The sequence below is a fragment of the Chanodichthys erythropterus genome, chromosome 1, assembly GCF_024489055.1.
Source record: "Chanodichthys erythropterus isolate Z2021 chromosome 1, ASM2448905v1, whole genome shotgun sequence".
Classification (NCBI taxonomy): Eukaryota; Metazoa; Chordata; class Actinopteri; order Cypriniformes; family Xenocyprididae; genus Chanodichthys; species Chanodichthys erythropterus.
In genome coordinates, this window is record NC_090221.1 from 31,921,277 (window position 1) to 31,936,648 (window position 15,372).

Genomic DNA, 15,372 nt, shown 5'->3' on the forward strand with positions numbered 1-15,372 from the left:
TGTATCAAATGAATAATTTAAATGTAAGTACATAGTAATTGAGGCCACCTAATATAAAGTGGGACCAAATTAATAAATACATAAATAAATAAAAGGAAAAACAGGAAAAATAAATAAATCACAACAATTTTAATTCCATGCCAAGGAACATTTACCATTTAATACCTTACAACAACAATAAATGAGTGACACAAATAAATCAGCAAATAACTGAATTCAAACAATTAGATTAAATGTGATTAATCTTATGCAGAAATGACAAACAATCTAAACAAAACAAAACATAACATAATATAGCAGTCAACCACACAAGAGAAAAACAGGCATAAGAAAAATTATCATATGGATTTAAAAGTTCAAAGTAAAAAAAAAAAAAAAAAAAAGCAAACTTTAATACCTAAACACAAGCAAATAGTGATGTAATGGATCACACTCACACTTCAGATCATTTTTCGGATCAGCAAAAATAAATAAATAGATACAAATAAAAATGGAGGGTTTTAAGACAAATGTAAAAGTACTTTGATACCACACCAAAAACTCCTAACTAAAGTTCAAACATCATTAAAGACAAGTGAACAGACAGTAAAAATAAGAATACACAAATTAAAACATAGATCAATACTATAGAACAGTTACAAATAAAGTTACACCTAACAGTAGTATTCATGTACAGAAATGCAATGATATAAATATAATTGTAATTACACTGCATGCATAGTGTTCACTGTATAAGTTAAATATAGATTAATCATTGTTTTGATTTTGTTGTTTGACAATTAATGACATAATTATTTTTAGGCTGCCGTCACTAAATGCGTGGAACCAATGTACGATTGCACAGAACCAATATGATGAAACACATCCGATTTCTTTCTTAAGTTATCTCAGCTGTTTAGGCTCACTTAAAGGGTTAGTTCACCCAAAAATGAAAATTATAACTTTATAACCGACTGTATACAAGAATACTTGTCGAGACGGGGATTTTTAGATAATTTTGTGAGTATGTGTTTGTTCAAGCTCAAGAAGTTGCGAAACAGAGTTCGATTATGTGTTATGAAAGGCGCCTCTGTGAGCGTGCATGCTTGGAGTGTGTGCACACAGAAAACAATGTGCGATTGCGAAATTTGCCTCTTCGTGCATTTGAATTGTTTAAAAACGCTTGAGTGTTTAAAATTGGTAAGACTTACAAACAAGCAAGCAAATAAAAAAAATTTCACTAAAGTATATAGTGGCTAAATGCAGTTAATCCAAGAATCACACGTGTTCCAAACCATGGGGCTGGTTTGTACGGTTACACCGCTACAAGCAAAAATAATCCAATTAATTCAAAGAACAGACATTAATTTGCTTACCGTGTCACTCATAGAACTACTGATACTGTATTTTAGCGCTATTCTCTTGCAAAAAAGTTTTGTGTATGCTCCGAGAAACTTTGCGTTCATTCTCAGAATGTTTGAGAAACCTTGCATCAGCTAGCAAAACTTTCTTTGTAAATATTTTTATGCAAATTTTGTCAGTGGGAATGCAAAAGTTTTTCCTCCAATCTCACATTTTTTCCACCACCATGTCCCTTTTAGCGCTTTGTATGTGTGTTGCACAACATTACTCTGTATACACCACTAATGGACTAACAACACTTCAAATGTCCACTTCATTTTTCTCTTTATCGGTCCTGTCAGAGAATATATCCTGAGAAAGCATGGACCCAATTATATCCACGATTAAAACTAAACAACTCACTGGGAATGTCTGTAAAGACTGCGGTGCATAAAGTACTCAAAACTTTTTCTATTACCAGCCTGTATCAAAAGTATCCCTTGGTGACTCCTTCAAGTAGTGCCATTATGCATGATGCCTGTGCTGTTATTTCACTTTGATAGTACATATACAGTAGAAGTTAAGCATCAGTATCCAGCTCTCAGTTGCTAGGTCATCAGTAAACTTTATCGTCACTTTGGTAGGAAAGTGTCAGCAAAAAGCATAAATATAAATGTAAACCTTGATGGAGGGTGTTTAGCAGTGGCTGGAGATGCTTAGCACAGTACAGGATGAAAGGAAGATAATGCCTGAAGCAACTTTCAATTGCTGGTTCTGCTGAGTTCTACTGCGTCGCAATGTGTCAGGACGTACACTAACTTTGTCCTGTAGGGCACGGCAAGAGCCAGCTAAAGTCTAGCAAATGTTTTGGCTGCGTGCCACATTAGCCAGGAGCAGTATTTGGACTCCAATAGTGTAACAGTGTAATAACAGTGTAAAACAAAATTGAAGTGTTCTTAGAGCTTAAGGAGATGAAGTAACAAATATGCATGTATTTTGAACTGAATTGATTAATGCAAATGTAGTGCTGTCAAAATTAACATTTTCATTTGAAATATTTGACATGTCAAAAAATACACAAATAACAGAGCTGAGTTGTATGCTAGAATTCATTTCTATGAACGACATTAGCAATATTTCAGAAAAATATCACAGGCAAAAAAGTTCTATTGTCAGCAGAGTAGTGATGTATGAAGCACAGCTCACACAGAAGTCACTTTTAAACCAAGCAGGCTACTGTTGGTCATCTGTGTGACCATCTTGAACCTGTTCCGGAATCTTCCACCCTCACACAAAACTCCAGATAGCTTGGATTACTTTTGAAATGAATGGATTTTGTCAATGGTATCAAACAAACCTTATGGGGATAGTTTGCCCAAAAATGAAAATTATCCTACTGTCATATACACCTAAGATGGCTTAAGGATGAGTAAATCATGAGGTAACTTTAATTTTTGGGTGAACTATCCCTTTATGGTTTGGAACAATATGTGCACCACCAAACTGCTATAGGTGGAAAGTTTAACTTCAAAGAGTTGTCTGATGGATCTTTGGAGAAAACAAAATAATCTTCAAAGATTGCGAAGACAAATGACCACAGAAGTCATTTGTTTGTTTTTTTGAAACTATCCCAATGGGGCTTCAGCAATCAAAATTATGAGAGTGTGTTACTTGTGAGCAAACAACAAAATCTGTAACTGAGAATGTAACTAGTGTTTTATTAATTGGGCAGTTTTTAGCTAATTTAACCACACAGTACTGACAGTGTTTTTGGGATAGCTGCAGCCACAGTCTGGAAAGAATGGCCATGGTTTCCCTTCCCAACAAGTGGCCAGATGTTTCAAGATTGTCAGGCACCTTAAGCGTATTCCAACAAATGCTCAGGAATTAATAGAACAGCAAGTTACACTTGGACAGAAGCAAGAATGTCTTGTTCAAGATGTTACAACGAAATGGAATTCAACCCCAAAGATGGTACAGTTGGCTTTCGTCGCCACTTGTTCTTTGACATTGGCTTGGTGTGTCACGGCCTTTACTCTCGAGAGCTGCATTGACCCCTGATAATGTGAACAGAGTGGTCTGTCTCAGTAAGTTTGTATTCGGGTTTAGCTGGCTATCACTATAGAGGGTTTGCACGTGACGTCACCGTCGACTGTTAGGACTGCGGTCACGCACGCTGAGTGGCAAAAGACTGAGCAGCAGCATTGGTTTTCAGCGTGAATGTCGCGAAAAACACACAAAACACATTCAAAACGGGAAAGAGCTTGCGGCTGACTGTACAAATGGATTTGACACAAACCCTGAGGTATATATTTAAAAACTAGAGAAAGCAACAGAAAAAGAAGCAAATGGATCACTGCAATTCACAGAAACAGCTGGACTCCAGCAGGGAATCATGGATTTGCAGTTATCATTTTGTGTCGAATTGTTGGATTTTGAGGTAAAATCATACGTTATATATTGTATTGTTATATATTATGTTGACAACTCATCAATTAAATATTTTCCATCTTATATTATGCATAATTGGGTGTTTTTAAATAAACAACACTGTCAAAAACTATACTATAAAAGTTTTAGGGCTGGACAATATGAAGATATAACATTGATATAAGTGATTAAGCAGATTTAAACCTGCCGATATTGTAGTTATATAAAATATTCCCAGGCAGATTTGCTTTATGTATTTCCCCGGCATCAAATCAGGCACATATAAATGTCAGGAAACACGACTCCTGGCTGCATGTCAATATCCATGGATTAGGTTTATTTGACAAGTTGTAAGAAACACTTTCGAGTCCAACCTTTAGGGTAATTCGTTAGTTTTACTCGCGTTTACGCCGTTTCTCCTATTAATCCAGTTACGCAGCTGGTTCTTTTGCCACTCAGTCTAGCTGAGGGAGCGCGTTTTCGGCGGGAAAGTGACGTCAACGCATACCCTCTATTACCAGTGGTTCTGGATTCTATACTGACACCAGTTGGCCTGGATGCATGAAGTTTGTTACGAACTACTGCTGCTTGATACAAAAGACATTCTTTTCTGTTTCATACAACACATATCCATATAATTGACATTACTGGTGTCACAATCACCAGCTGGAGAGCCCTTGAGGACCACCAGGGGGAACTCAATCACACTATTGACTATTGTCATTATCTTACGGACTTCATTCCCCATAATTCATTGCCTGGACTCAGCAGCGCTCATTGCTTTCATTTGTGTCTTATTTACCTTGTTTGTTCCACCTATATAAGTCTTGTCAGTTCTGTCATTCATTGCTAGGTCTTGTATGCATCTGTCCTGCATTTCTAAGGATTCTCTCTGACTTCATGTCTCTTGGTTTTTGCATTCTCTGCCTGTTTCCTTGGGTTTCTCTGTTTTGTCTCAGCTTTTTACTCACTTATTGTTTGGTTTATTTGTTTGTTTATAACCTTTTGCTTGGAAGTGGATTACAATTGTAGATTACTTTTTTAGTAAATACTGCATTTGGATCCTCAACCTTCATGTCTCGGAACAGGTCTTGGCAACTGGATTGAATCTCAACTATTCTGTAGTATAACTTACGTTATCTTAAAATCTACTGAACAATATATTTTTATATGATTTCAAATTGATAAATAAAAATGTCCATCTCTTTTTTTTTTCTTATTAGAATTGTTTTTAATCCCATACTTCCATTTACTCCCATAACAATAACACTAATAAAATACATTCAAACACCACACATCTCAACACTTGGTACATGAAACATGACAAGGGTAGCAATCAACCAACTTATAATTTTAAGTTTAATGAACAAACCCATACTGAAATCACAGAGAAATATGTATTTAAATATGGCTGAAAATATCAGCAAGAGTGTAACTAAATTTTTTTATATATGTTTACTTGCTATCAAGAAGTTGTTTAAACTTCATGATAGCAAGTAAACCTAAACAAGTACAATAAAGCAAATCTTCAGTTCTTTCTTCAGCACTTTTCATTTGATCTAGACTCTCTGTCTGCAGTGCATGTTTATTTGGAACCAAGGCCAATTGTAAGGCAAACCCTCTTAATTTGTCTATTATTTTGAATATATATTTCAGCCATTAAAAACGCAATAAATTCTCAGTGCTGAACCCTTATTAGCATTTTGCAGGGCTCGCACTTCACTGTGTTTGTTTTGTCTTCACAGTTCTCCATGTTGCTGGGTGATTTCTGCTGCAGAGAGCTGGTTTATATAGGGACATAAAGTGAGAAGAACTGACGGTGCTAAAAAATACTGTCATTCAGGCCTGATAGTATCACATTTTGTGATTTTGCGTAACAACTACAGAACCTCATCCTCCAGTTATGCATGATAAATGGTCTTTTTCACCATCTGGTCATTATAAAAGATCAAGACACACTGCATAAAACCTAACAAATCATATTATAAATGTACAACACTACTAAATGCTGTGACACTGCCCTCTAAGAGGCAAAAGGCAAGAAAAAAAATAGGTCATATGGCTCAAGAGTGTCATTACACAAAATACAAAATCTTTATCTTTAGCCTATAAGTCACATCATTGTTATTGTTTGAGCAACCAAAACTGCATTTATATCAAGCATGTCTTCTTACCATGTTAACAAGGAGCAGGTATGAGTCATGATCTAATCTAAAAAATCCATCAAGCTAGACGTAGAAGCACAATGTTTTTCACTATACATATAGATATTGTATGAAGACTTGTTCAGAACACTTAGAATAAAGAGCGTGAGTCATATGAACCAACCCTGTCCTAATTCACTTTTATTACATTGAAACAAGAGACCAGTTCAACTATATTAAGGTGTGATTTAATCAAAGCTCTAGGCATGTAATATTATTCACATAAATGCTCACAATGATGGAATGTGCATATGTTTCTGCTCATAAAAAAATAAAGATGTGCTAATTATCCATTTAGTCAGTGCAGGCACGAAATCAAAGCTTTTTTATGCCCGACATGCCATTTTAGATCTGAAATATGCACATCTCTAATTATACTTGCAGTCCAGCGGTTTCACATTACATCATACAAGAAAATTTTGGTAATGCTTTTGAAATCAACTGAATTTTGCTTGATCTTGCAGGTGATTTGAGGATAGTGGGTCTCATTCACTAACCATGCATTAAATACGAACGTTTTCATCTATCCAAAAATGGGAATTTAACTTAATATTGGAATATTGTTCAACACAACAAAATCGTCACTTCTTGGGAAATTGGCACAAAATATCTGTAATAAAACTGAATGTTGCTGAAATTGGGGAAGAAACTGTGGCTCTATTGTTTTCCTACAGCCTAAATGACTTACGCACAGATGAAACGCAATAAATGTTGACATGTTATCTTGAGTTCGGATGCCTGGTGTTTGGGAATGCAATAGTGTGAGACACTTCTGGGAGGGAATTAAACCAAATCATTTTAAAGACAGACTTCAGCTCAGGCATTTCAGAACAATCAAACCAACATTGCTGTGCAATGAAATAGTTGCTCTGGTTAGTCCAGTTTCTCATTCAAATCGGTTGAGTTTGTTGTTGTGCATCGAGGGATTTATTCAGTAAATGTGTTTCCATCATAAATTATGCGCATGTCTTCTTATCAGATAAAAATATTATCCACTTCAATTGAGTGCGTAGGTTTTATATGCGTATTTTTAGGATTTATGCCCATTTTGGTATTTCCATCCAGCGTTTTTGTGTGGTATCTCAAAATATGCATACAAATAGGTGGATGGAAACATAGCTAGTAATATTCGTACTAAAATTTATTCTAAATTAACTTTTAAATGTAGTATCAAGTGAATAAAAAATACAACATATACCCAAAACTCATGTAATCATGAAATTTAAACATAGATATTTAATTTAAAATACTTGATATTTCTAATCCTAGTTTTTGTTTATTAAATGATTATTTTACATGCTGTTTACACTCTCCCTGACAGTTTCAACTGCTTTGGTGGAAAGCATTGCTGAAGAGTACAGCTGGTTAGCAGCTCTCAATTTCATTAAAGCTTCATTAAATACATGGCCTAGTGCCTATCAAGTACCTGTGTATGATTAAGAGAATGGCTTCACTTTCATAACTTCAATCTTTCATCCTTCTCTATTTGAGAGGAATCACCAGAGAGTGAATTCTGTCAGAGCTGGGAGGCCACAAACACAAAACCACACTCTTAGAAAAAAGGTTCAGTAGGGTTCTAGAACCCTAGGGTTCTTAACTTATTTTAAGGACCCAATATGCCAAAAAGGTTCTATATCAGGAGAAATGTTAAATGATTGTAGGCTATAATATATGGAAGCTTGTTTCTACCATGAAATAAAAAATAAAAAAGGTAATTGCGACTTTTTTTTTTCAGAATTGTGCGATATAAACTCACAATTGTGTGTTATAAAGTCAGAATTGTGAGTTATAAAGTCTGAATTGCATGATATAAAGTCGCAATTCTGAGAGAAAAAAAAAGTTAGAATTGTGAGATATAAAGTCACAATTACCTTTTTTATTTTTTAAAAAGAGAGTTTATAACTCGTGATTGTGAGTTTATATCTCAAAATTCTGAGAAAAAAAGTTACAACGTATAACTCGCTTAAAGTATAACTCGCAATTGCAAGTTTAAAGTTTGCAGTTCTGAGAAAAAAAGTCAGAATTGTGAGATGCAAACTTGCAGCTGTGAGAAAAAGCTTCCATAATAATGCTTCCCTGTTTAACATAAAATGTATTTGGGAAGTCTGGGGGCAGTCGTGGCCTAATGGTTAGAGTCAGACTGGTAACCCGAAGGTTGCGGGTTCGATTCTCAATACCGGTGGGAAATTACTGAGTGATCTTAAGCAAGACACCTAACCCCCAATCGCTCCCTGGGTGCCACGGCCAAAATGGTTGCCCATTGCTCTGGGTGTGTGTGTGTGTTTGCACTAACCGGATGGGTTTAATGCAGAGGACAAATTATGAGTATAGGATAACATACTTGGCCTTCACATGTCACAGAAAAGGTTTTATATATGAAGTGCCTGACATTGCCCTGACATTGAGATTGATTGCATTTGTGACTCTCAGATGTCTCACTGCCCAATAAATGGCTGCATCTAAAGCTCCCACTTAGCAGCAGGAAGTTGCTTGGTATGTGAATGGTAAAAAGCTGCTTTACTTTCGATTCACTTCTCAAAGAACATTGTTTATTTTCACTTTCTAAAAGTGAAAAATCATAGATCAAGTACCTGTGCAAAACTTGCTTGTTTAATTGAAGTAAATGCTGTTTGATATGTACTAAAGAATATGGTAATTCTGACAAGACAGTAATTTGCTTCCCCTAGTGTGACGATGACTTTCCTAGAAAGCCAACCATTTCACGGAAGAAAGAGAAGGCCTTTTGGCCTTGTCATCGGGTGGTTCGTGGGTCGACTTATTGATAAACAGCTCCACAAGCTTGATGGATGACGACGAGATCTCCCGAGTTTTCTTGTGTGGCTGCATGTAGTCAGTGTGGATTAAAACATTAATCAAATTAATGTTAGAGTGTCATAAGAGCCAGGGGAGCAGGACTTTGTTCGTTAGAAAAGAAACAAAGTAATAAGCACCTAACTGTGAAGTCTGTGGCTATTTAGAAAAGGGTTGTCTTTCTGAGGGATCCCCTTAATGTTTGTCAGAAATCCAAGCGCGCGATAATGCTCAGCTACAAGCTATTCTTCACATTTGCCCAGCATGAGCTTGCTTTGAACAGGAACAGACCCCCATTGTTTATGTTTGAAGTCGATCAATACTACGAACTACCGAAATTAAGATTCTTCTTTCTAAATGCCAATACCGAAGCATCGCCATTTGCTCTACACATTGCAGAGGTGGATTCATTAAAGTGTTTTTTTTTTGTATCCACAGTGAGAACTCTTTATGTATCTGCCATCTATTATGGCTGTTTCTAGCTTCGGCAACTAACAGTTGGTGGAAAGCGAGCCTGGATGGATTTCCCACGAGCCCTTAAATCCTGCAGGAACTATAGCAGTCACCATAGCCCTGATTAAAAGTTGTACTTATCGCAGTGCATTCATGTGAGTAATTGACTCAAGCTATATACTGAACACTCACACATATGCTCAAGCTTTCGTCAGCTGCCGGACTAACACCTTGTAAATTGCAAACCCCTATTAAAATACAGTATGGACAAGCATTTATGCATTTGAGAAAAGGTCAAAAGTCTGGAAATTTGAAAAAAAAAAAAGTATTTCTAATGTTCTCTGTGCATTGAGTTCATAACTGTGGAGAGATGTCATGAGCAGAGGAAAAATGTCCAATTTTCGGTCTTCTCCTTGCACAATGACAGATATTCTCAGCTGTTGTAGAAGAAAGGCATCATGCTGATGCTTAAATTATGACTATTGCAGCCGCTCTAGATATATTGAATACTGGCTAAACTGTATGAACAAACAGAGCGGATTTCATCACTTGCAAAATGACAGTGTGACAATCAGTCTTAAAGATTGGATTTGAAAACCAAATTGGATTTGTGTGCAGTGTGAACAAAGCCTTATATGCAATGTACATTCATTTCCTTCATTTCAGTAACTCCAATGTGTCAAAGAAAAGAGATATGTACTTTTTTTTTTTCCTGACAAGAATTCAACCAAAGGCCTTTACACTATTCAAGCAGACAGGAGGTTTACATCACTAGAAAAGGTCTTCACTTCACTAGAAAATAGCTCCTAAGGGGTTTTAGCAGCAGGATGGCTGTCAAGTGAACCATTGAGCTTAAAAAAGGATTTAATTGAGTGGTTGCCAATGATCACCTCAAACATTAGTAGTTGTTTGGTTCAGGGTAATTATAGTTAACTATAAATAGTTACTGAACTACTAAAAAAAAAAAAAAAAAATGTAGAAATAAAACATTCAAATACTATAATATTTTGATTTAGTTATTGTAGTATTTTAATCTAGTTTTGTTTAAAGGTGCCCTTGAATGAAAAATTGAATTTATCTTGGCATAGTTAAATAACAAGAGTTCAGTACATGGAAATGACATACAGTGAGTCTCAAACTCCATTGTTTCTTCCTTCTTATATAAATCTCATTTGTTTAAAAGACCTCCGAAGAACAGGCGTATCTCAACATAACACCGACTGTTACGTATTAGTCAGGGTGTACGTCCCCAATATTTGCATATGCCAGCCCACGTTCCCAATATTATCATTATGAAAGGCATTAGACAAGGGCAGAACGTCTGGATGTGCACACCTGAATCAACAAACTAGGTAAGCAAGCAAGAACAACAGCGAAAAATGGCAGATGGAGCAATAATAACTGACATGATCCATGATATCATGATATTTTTAGTGATATTTGTAAATTTTCTTTCTAAATGTTTTGTTAGCATGTTGCTAATGTACTGTTAAATGTGGTTAAAGTTACCATAGTTTCTTACTGTATTCACGGAGACAAGAGCCGTCGCTATTTTCATTATTAAACACTTGCAGTCTGTATAATTCATAAACACAACTTCATTCTTTATAAATCTCTCCAACAGTGTAGCATTAGCCGTTAGCCACGGAGCACAGCCTCAAACTCATTCAGAATCAATGTAAACAATATAACAGTATACAATACTCACATAATCCGACGCATGCATAACGAACACATTTTTAAAGATCCATTTTTAGGGTTATATTAGCTGTGTAAGACCCCTGAGGGTTAAGGCAAGCGCAAGCTCTGTGGGCGGAAAGCACAGGATTTAAAGGGCCACAGCATAAATCGGTGCGTTTATAATGATGCCCCAAAATAGGCAGTTAAAAAAATTAATTAAAAAAAAATCTATGGGGTATTTTGAGCTGAAACTTCGCAGACACATTCAGGGGACACCTTAGACTTATATTACATCTTTTAAGAACATAATCTAGGGCACCTTTAAAAAAAGCATCTTAGCTTTGGCAGGCCAATAAACTATTTAAAAAGTGTCAGTTGATATTGCTTTAAATTCAGTCAACGCTCTAGTACAGCATGTTTCATTGTGGGATACAATTTCACAGATAGTGCAGGAAGTATGGTAATATGCCATTTCAAACCTACCTACCCTGTGGCCACTGCAACAAAGATGGCAGCCAGAAAATGAGCCAAAGCCTTGTGTATACACAGAGAGTCCGGTAATAGAGACCTCTACAGATCCTGTGCTCTACATTTCCGCTGTGGCCACAAGGGTTTGCTAAAGCTGAGCTTATTTAATAAAGCTTCCGTTTGGAAGGTTTGAGGGAAACTGATAATCTCCAGAGTATCGAAAATAATTACCCTACGGCAAGAACACTGACCTCAGGCCTCAGCAATATTCATAAGACCTTCTGTTGTACATAATGAATGACCCGAATACGTTAACACCAAAAATGTATAACTGACTTCCAAGTCCCATATCCCTGAGCGCTTGAGAAAAATCTTGCTGAGAGGCTTTGTTCACGTTTGTCCATGTCTATCGCACAAAGATCTTAACAGCTTATTGGCAGAAATGTTTTAAGCCATATTGCATATATTTTGACCAAAAAACATTTATTTTAATGTTAGTTTACCGTATTTTATTTTACCAAAACCTTGTCAGCTGCCTCATTGTATACCGTAATTTTCGTCGACAGCACAATCTGCTGATTTCCGAGTACATGCGCTCAGTGATTTGAGCCCCTGAATAGAAAGTCCCAATAGATGGTTTTCAGATGCCGAATTCATCCATTCAGGCTCACAGTCAATGGAGTACGCTTTATACAAATACTAAGTTCTGTCATGAAACTCTAGATAGCGTAGGCTAATATGTCCTTAACTCAACCTGCTTGCCATCACATCATTCTTTATAGGCCACAGCTGATTGATTCCTGCTGTATCAGTAGCCAATGAGCATACCTTGAAATACCTGGTCAGGATTTGCCTTAGCAGTGCAGCATGCTTTTAGAAACCCTCCACCTTCCTCAGCTCTACCTAATAAATAAATATTGGCAACTTACTATTGCCAATACATACACAACACACTGCTGTGAGCAAGTAAGCTGCTGCTGTACAATATAGCATACATGAATTACCTGTAACATTATACACACATATATATATATATAAAATCGAAAATATATATATATATATATTATGTATGTATGTATTGGCCATAGTAAGTTCTATACTTACTCTGCAGCAGCAAACACTGCAAGAGAACTGTCATGACAGTACTGTGCACGATACAGAGCGAATACGGAAAATTAAGTGTATAGGTGTTGTTACATTTGCCATTGTTTAGCAAATTTTGCAGCAAAAATCCAGTCCAATCCACCAACCCCAATGGTTAGAAATTGCCAAATGTTCATCTCAAGCTCTGTTTGTTATTAAAATAATAGATTTAAAATCAAACTGTTCACAGATACAGAATATGAATTCCAGTTTTTAACAGTTAAATAGATTTATGTAGCTGAGCATTTCATATTTGGCAACTGTTTTATGATAGAAATGAAATGTTAAATGACCAACACTAATATCTAATTCATATTAGGCATATTAATTAGTGTAAATGTTTTCCTATTCATTTATTTATTTATTTTTAACATACTTAAAAATGTATTACTTTACAAAAAGTAACAACCCACCCACACCCCAATCTGCAAAATTGAAGACATGGTTATGGCCCTGTTAATAAGCATAAAAAATATATTGCACACTCAAATATTGGTTACAATCAAACACTTTTTTTTTTTTTTTTTTCCTGTAGGCAATTTCTGACATGTATGAACCCAGCCCTATATGGGATTGTCTGTGGGTTCAAAAATTATGTCAATTGCCCACATGAATTTCATGCAAGATTGCACTTTGTACTAGGTGGGCCCCAACAGGGCAACATGCCCAAGACCCATCTCAGCCCCAGCTTTAACTTTTATGTGGGTATTACATGGTGACGACATGAACTTGAAATACTTTGTGTGTTGTATGTCGGTTCCATAATGGCCCCATGCAACTTACCCATGTGGGTTTTATGTAGGATTTTACTGGGCTTTACTGGGACCCAACTAGGCAACATGTGCAGGACCCATCTTGGCTCCAGCTTTAACTTGTGGAAATGGTTAATGGTATAAATAATATGAAATATACACCAATCAGGAACAACATTATGACCACTTTCCTAATATTGTGTTGGTCCCCCTTTTGCTGCCAAAACAGCCCTGACCCATCGAGGCATGGACTCCACTAGATCTCTGAAGGTGTGCTGTGGTATCTGCACCAAGATGTTAGCAGCAGATCCTTCAAGTCCTGTAAGTTGCGAGGTGGGGCCTCCATGGATCGGACAGATGCTCGATTGGATTGAGATCTGGGGAATTTGGAGGCCAAGTCAACACCTCAAACTCATTGTTTTGCTTTGTGGCAGGGCACATTATCCTGCTGAAAGAGGCCACAGCCACCAGGGAATACCGTTTCCACGAAAGGGTGTACATGGTCTCCAACAATGCTTAGGTAGGTGGTACGTGTCAAAGTAACATCCACATGGATGGCGGGACCCAAGGTTTCCCAGCAGAACATTGCCCAAAGCATCACACTGCCTTCATCGGCTTGCCTTCTTCCCATAGTGCGTCCTGGTACCATGTGTTCCCCAGGTAAGTGACACACACACCCCCGGCCATCCACGTGATGTAGAAGAAAACGTGATTTATCAGACCAGGCCACCTTGTTCCATTGCTCCGTGGTCCAGTTCTGATGGTCACGTGCCCACTGTTGGTGCTTTCCGCAGTGGACAGGGGTCAGCACGGGCACCCTGACTGGTCTGCAGCTATGCAGCCCCATACACAACAAACTGCGATGCACTGTGTATTCTGACACCTTTCTATCAGAACCAGCATTGACTTATTGAGCAATTTGAGCTACAGTAGCTCGTCTGTTGGATCAGAACACACGGGCCAGCCTTCGCTCTCCACGTGCATCAATGAGCCTTGGCCACACATGACCCTGTCGCCGGTTCACCACCGTTCCTTCCTTGGACCACTTTTGATAGATACTGACCACTGCAGATCAGGTACACCCCACAAGAGCTTCAGTTTTGTAGATGCTCTGACCCAATCATCTAGCCATCACAATTTGGTCCTCGTCAAACACGCTCAGATCCTTTCGCATGCCCATTTTTCCTGCTTCTAACACATCAACTTTGAGGACAAAATGTTCACTTGCTGCCTAATATATCCCACCTACTAACAGGTGCCATGATGAAGAGATAATCAGTGTTATTCACTTCACCTTTCATTGGTCATAATGTTATGCATGATCGGTGTTTCTCTGAAGTTTCTCTCACCTTGTCTGCTTGTTGCAGTGCAAATTTTTCAACAGAGACTATGTGCTGTGTTGCCGTAAAATTTGTCCAAAACGAGGTATCTTAGGATGGAGTATAATGAAGTTTTTTCATTTGAACAGAATCATGGCATTCATGTACTCTGGGTAACAGAGTTAGGCTGAACTGGATTCTGACACTTCTTTTGTTCTTCCCACTAAAGAACTTTAATTAGCGCAGAGTGTTCACAATTTTGCCACCTGCTGTTTGTCCGCCTGACTGTGTATAACGTTACCCAGGGTGACAGTGACACTGAGGGCTTGCCCTCACAGCTCACAACTTAAAATGGGGTCAGAAAAGTATTTTCATTTTCAAACACTGTGGCAAATTTAGATAATTAGCATGTAATCTCAAAGAAGTGCCTCATGTGCTGTTTATCAGAAACTGCCAGATTGCACTTTTCCCCTCCACAGCAATCTATCATTCATTGGCCGAACATTAACATTCAAAGCTTGTCATCACCATGACACCAGACTACTTCATCCACATTTGCCTCTTTAAATGCAGGGTGGCTCCTCAGCATGCCAAATGCATTATTAAGCACTCGTTCACTTGGGGCGATTTCAGTCGTGGCACATCTCTCGGCCGCTGTTATGTCACTATGCATTTTTCCTCTGCACCTAATTTTGCTCACTATTAACAATGTATATGATACTGGCAATAGTTCAGGCTAATGAACATCCCAAAAAATCCCTCTGCAGTCTGGAGAGCATCAAATTGAGTGTT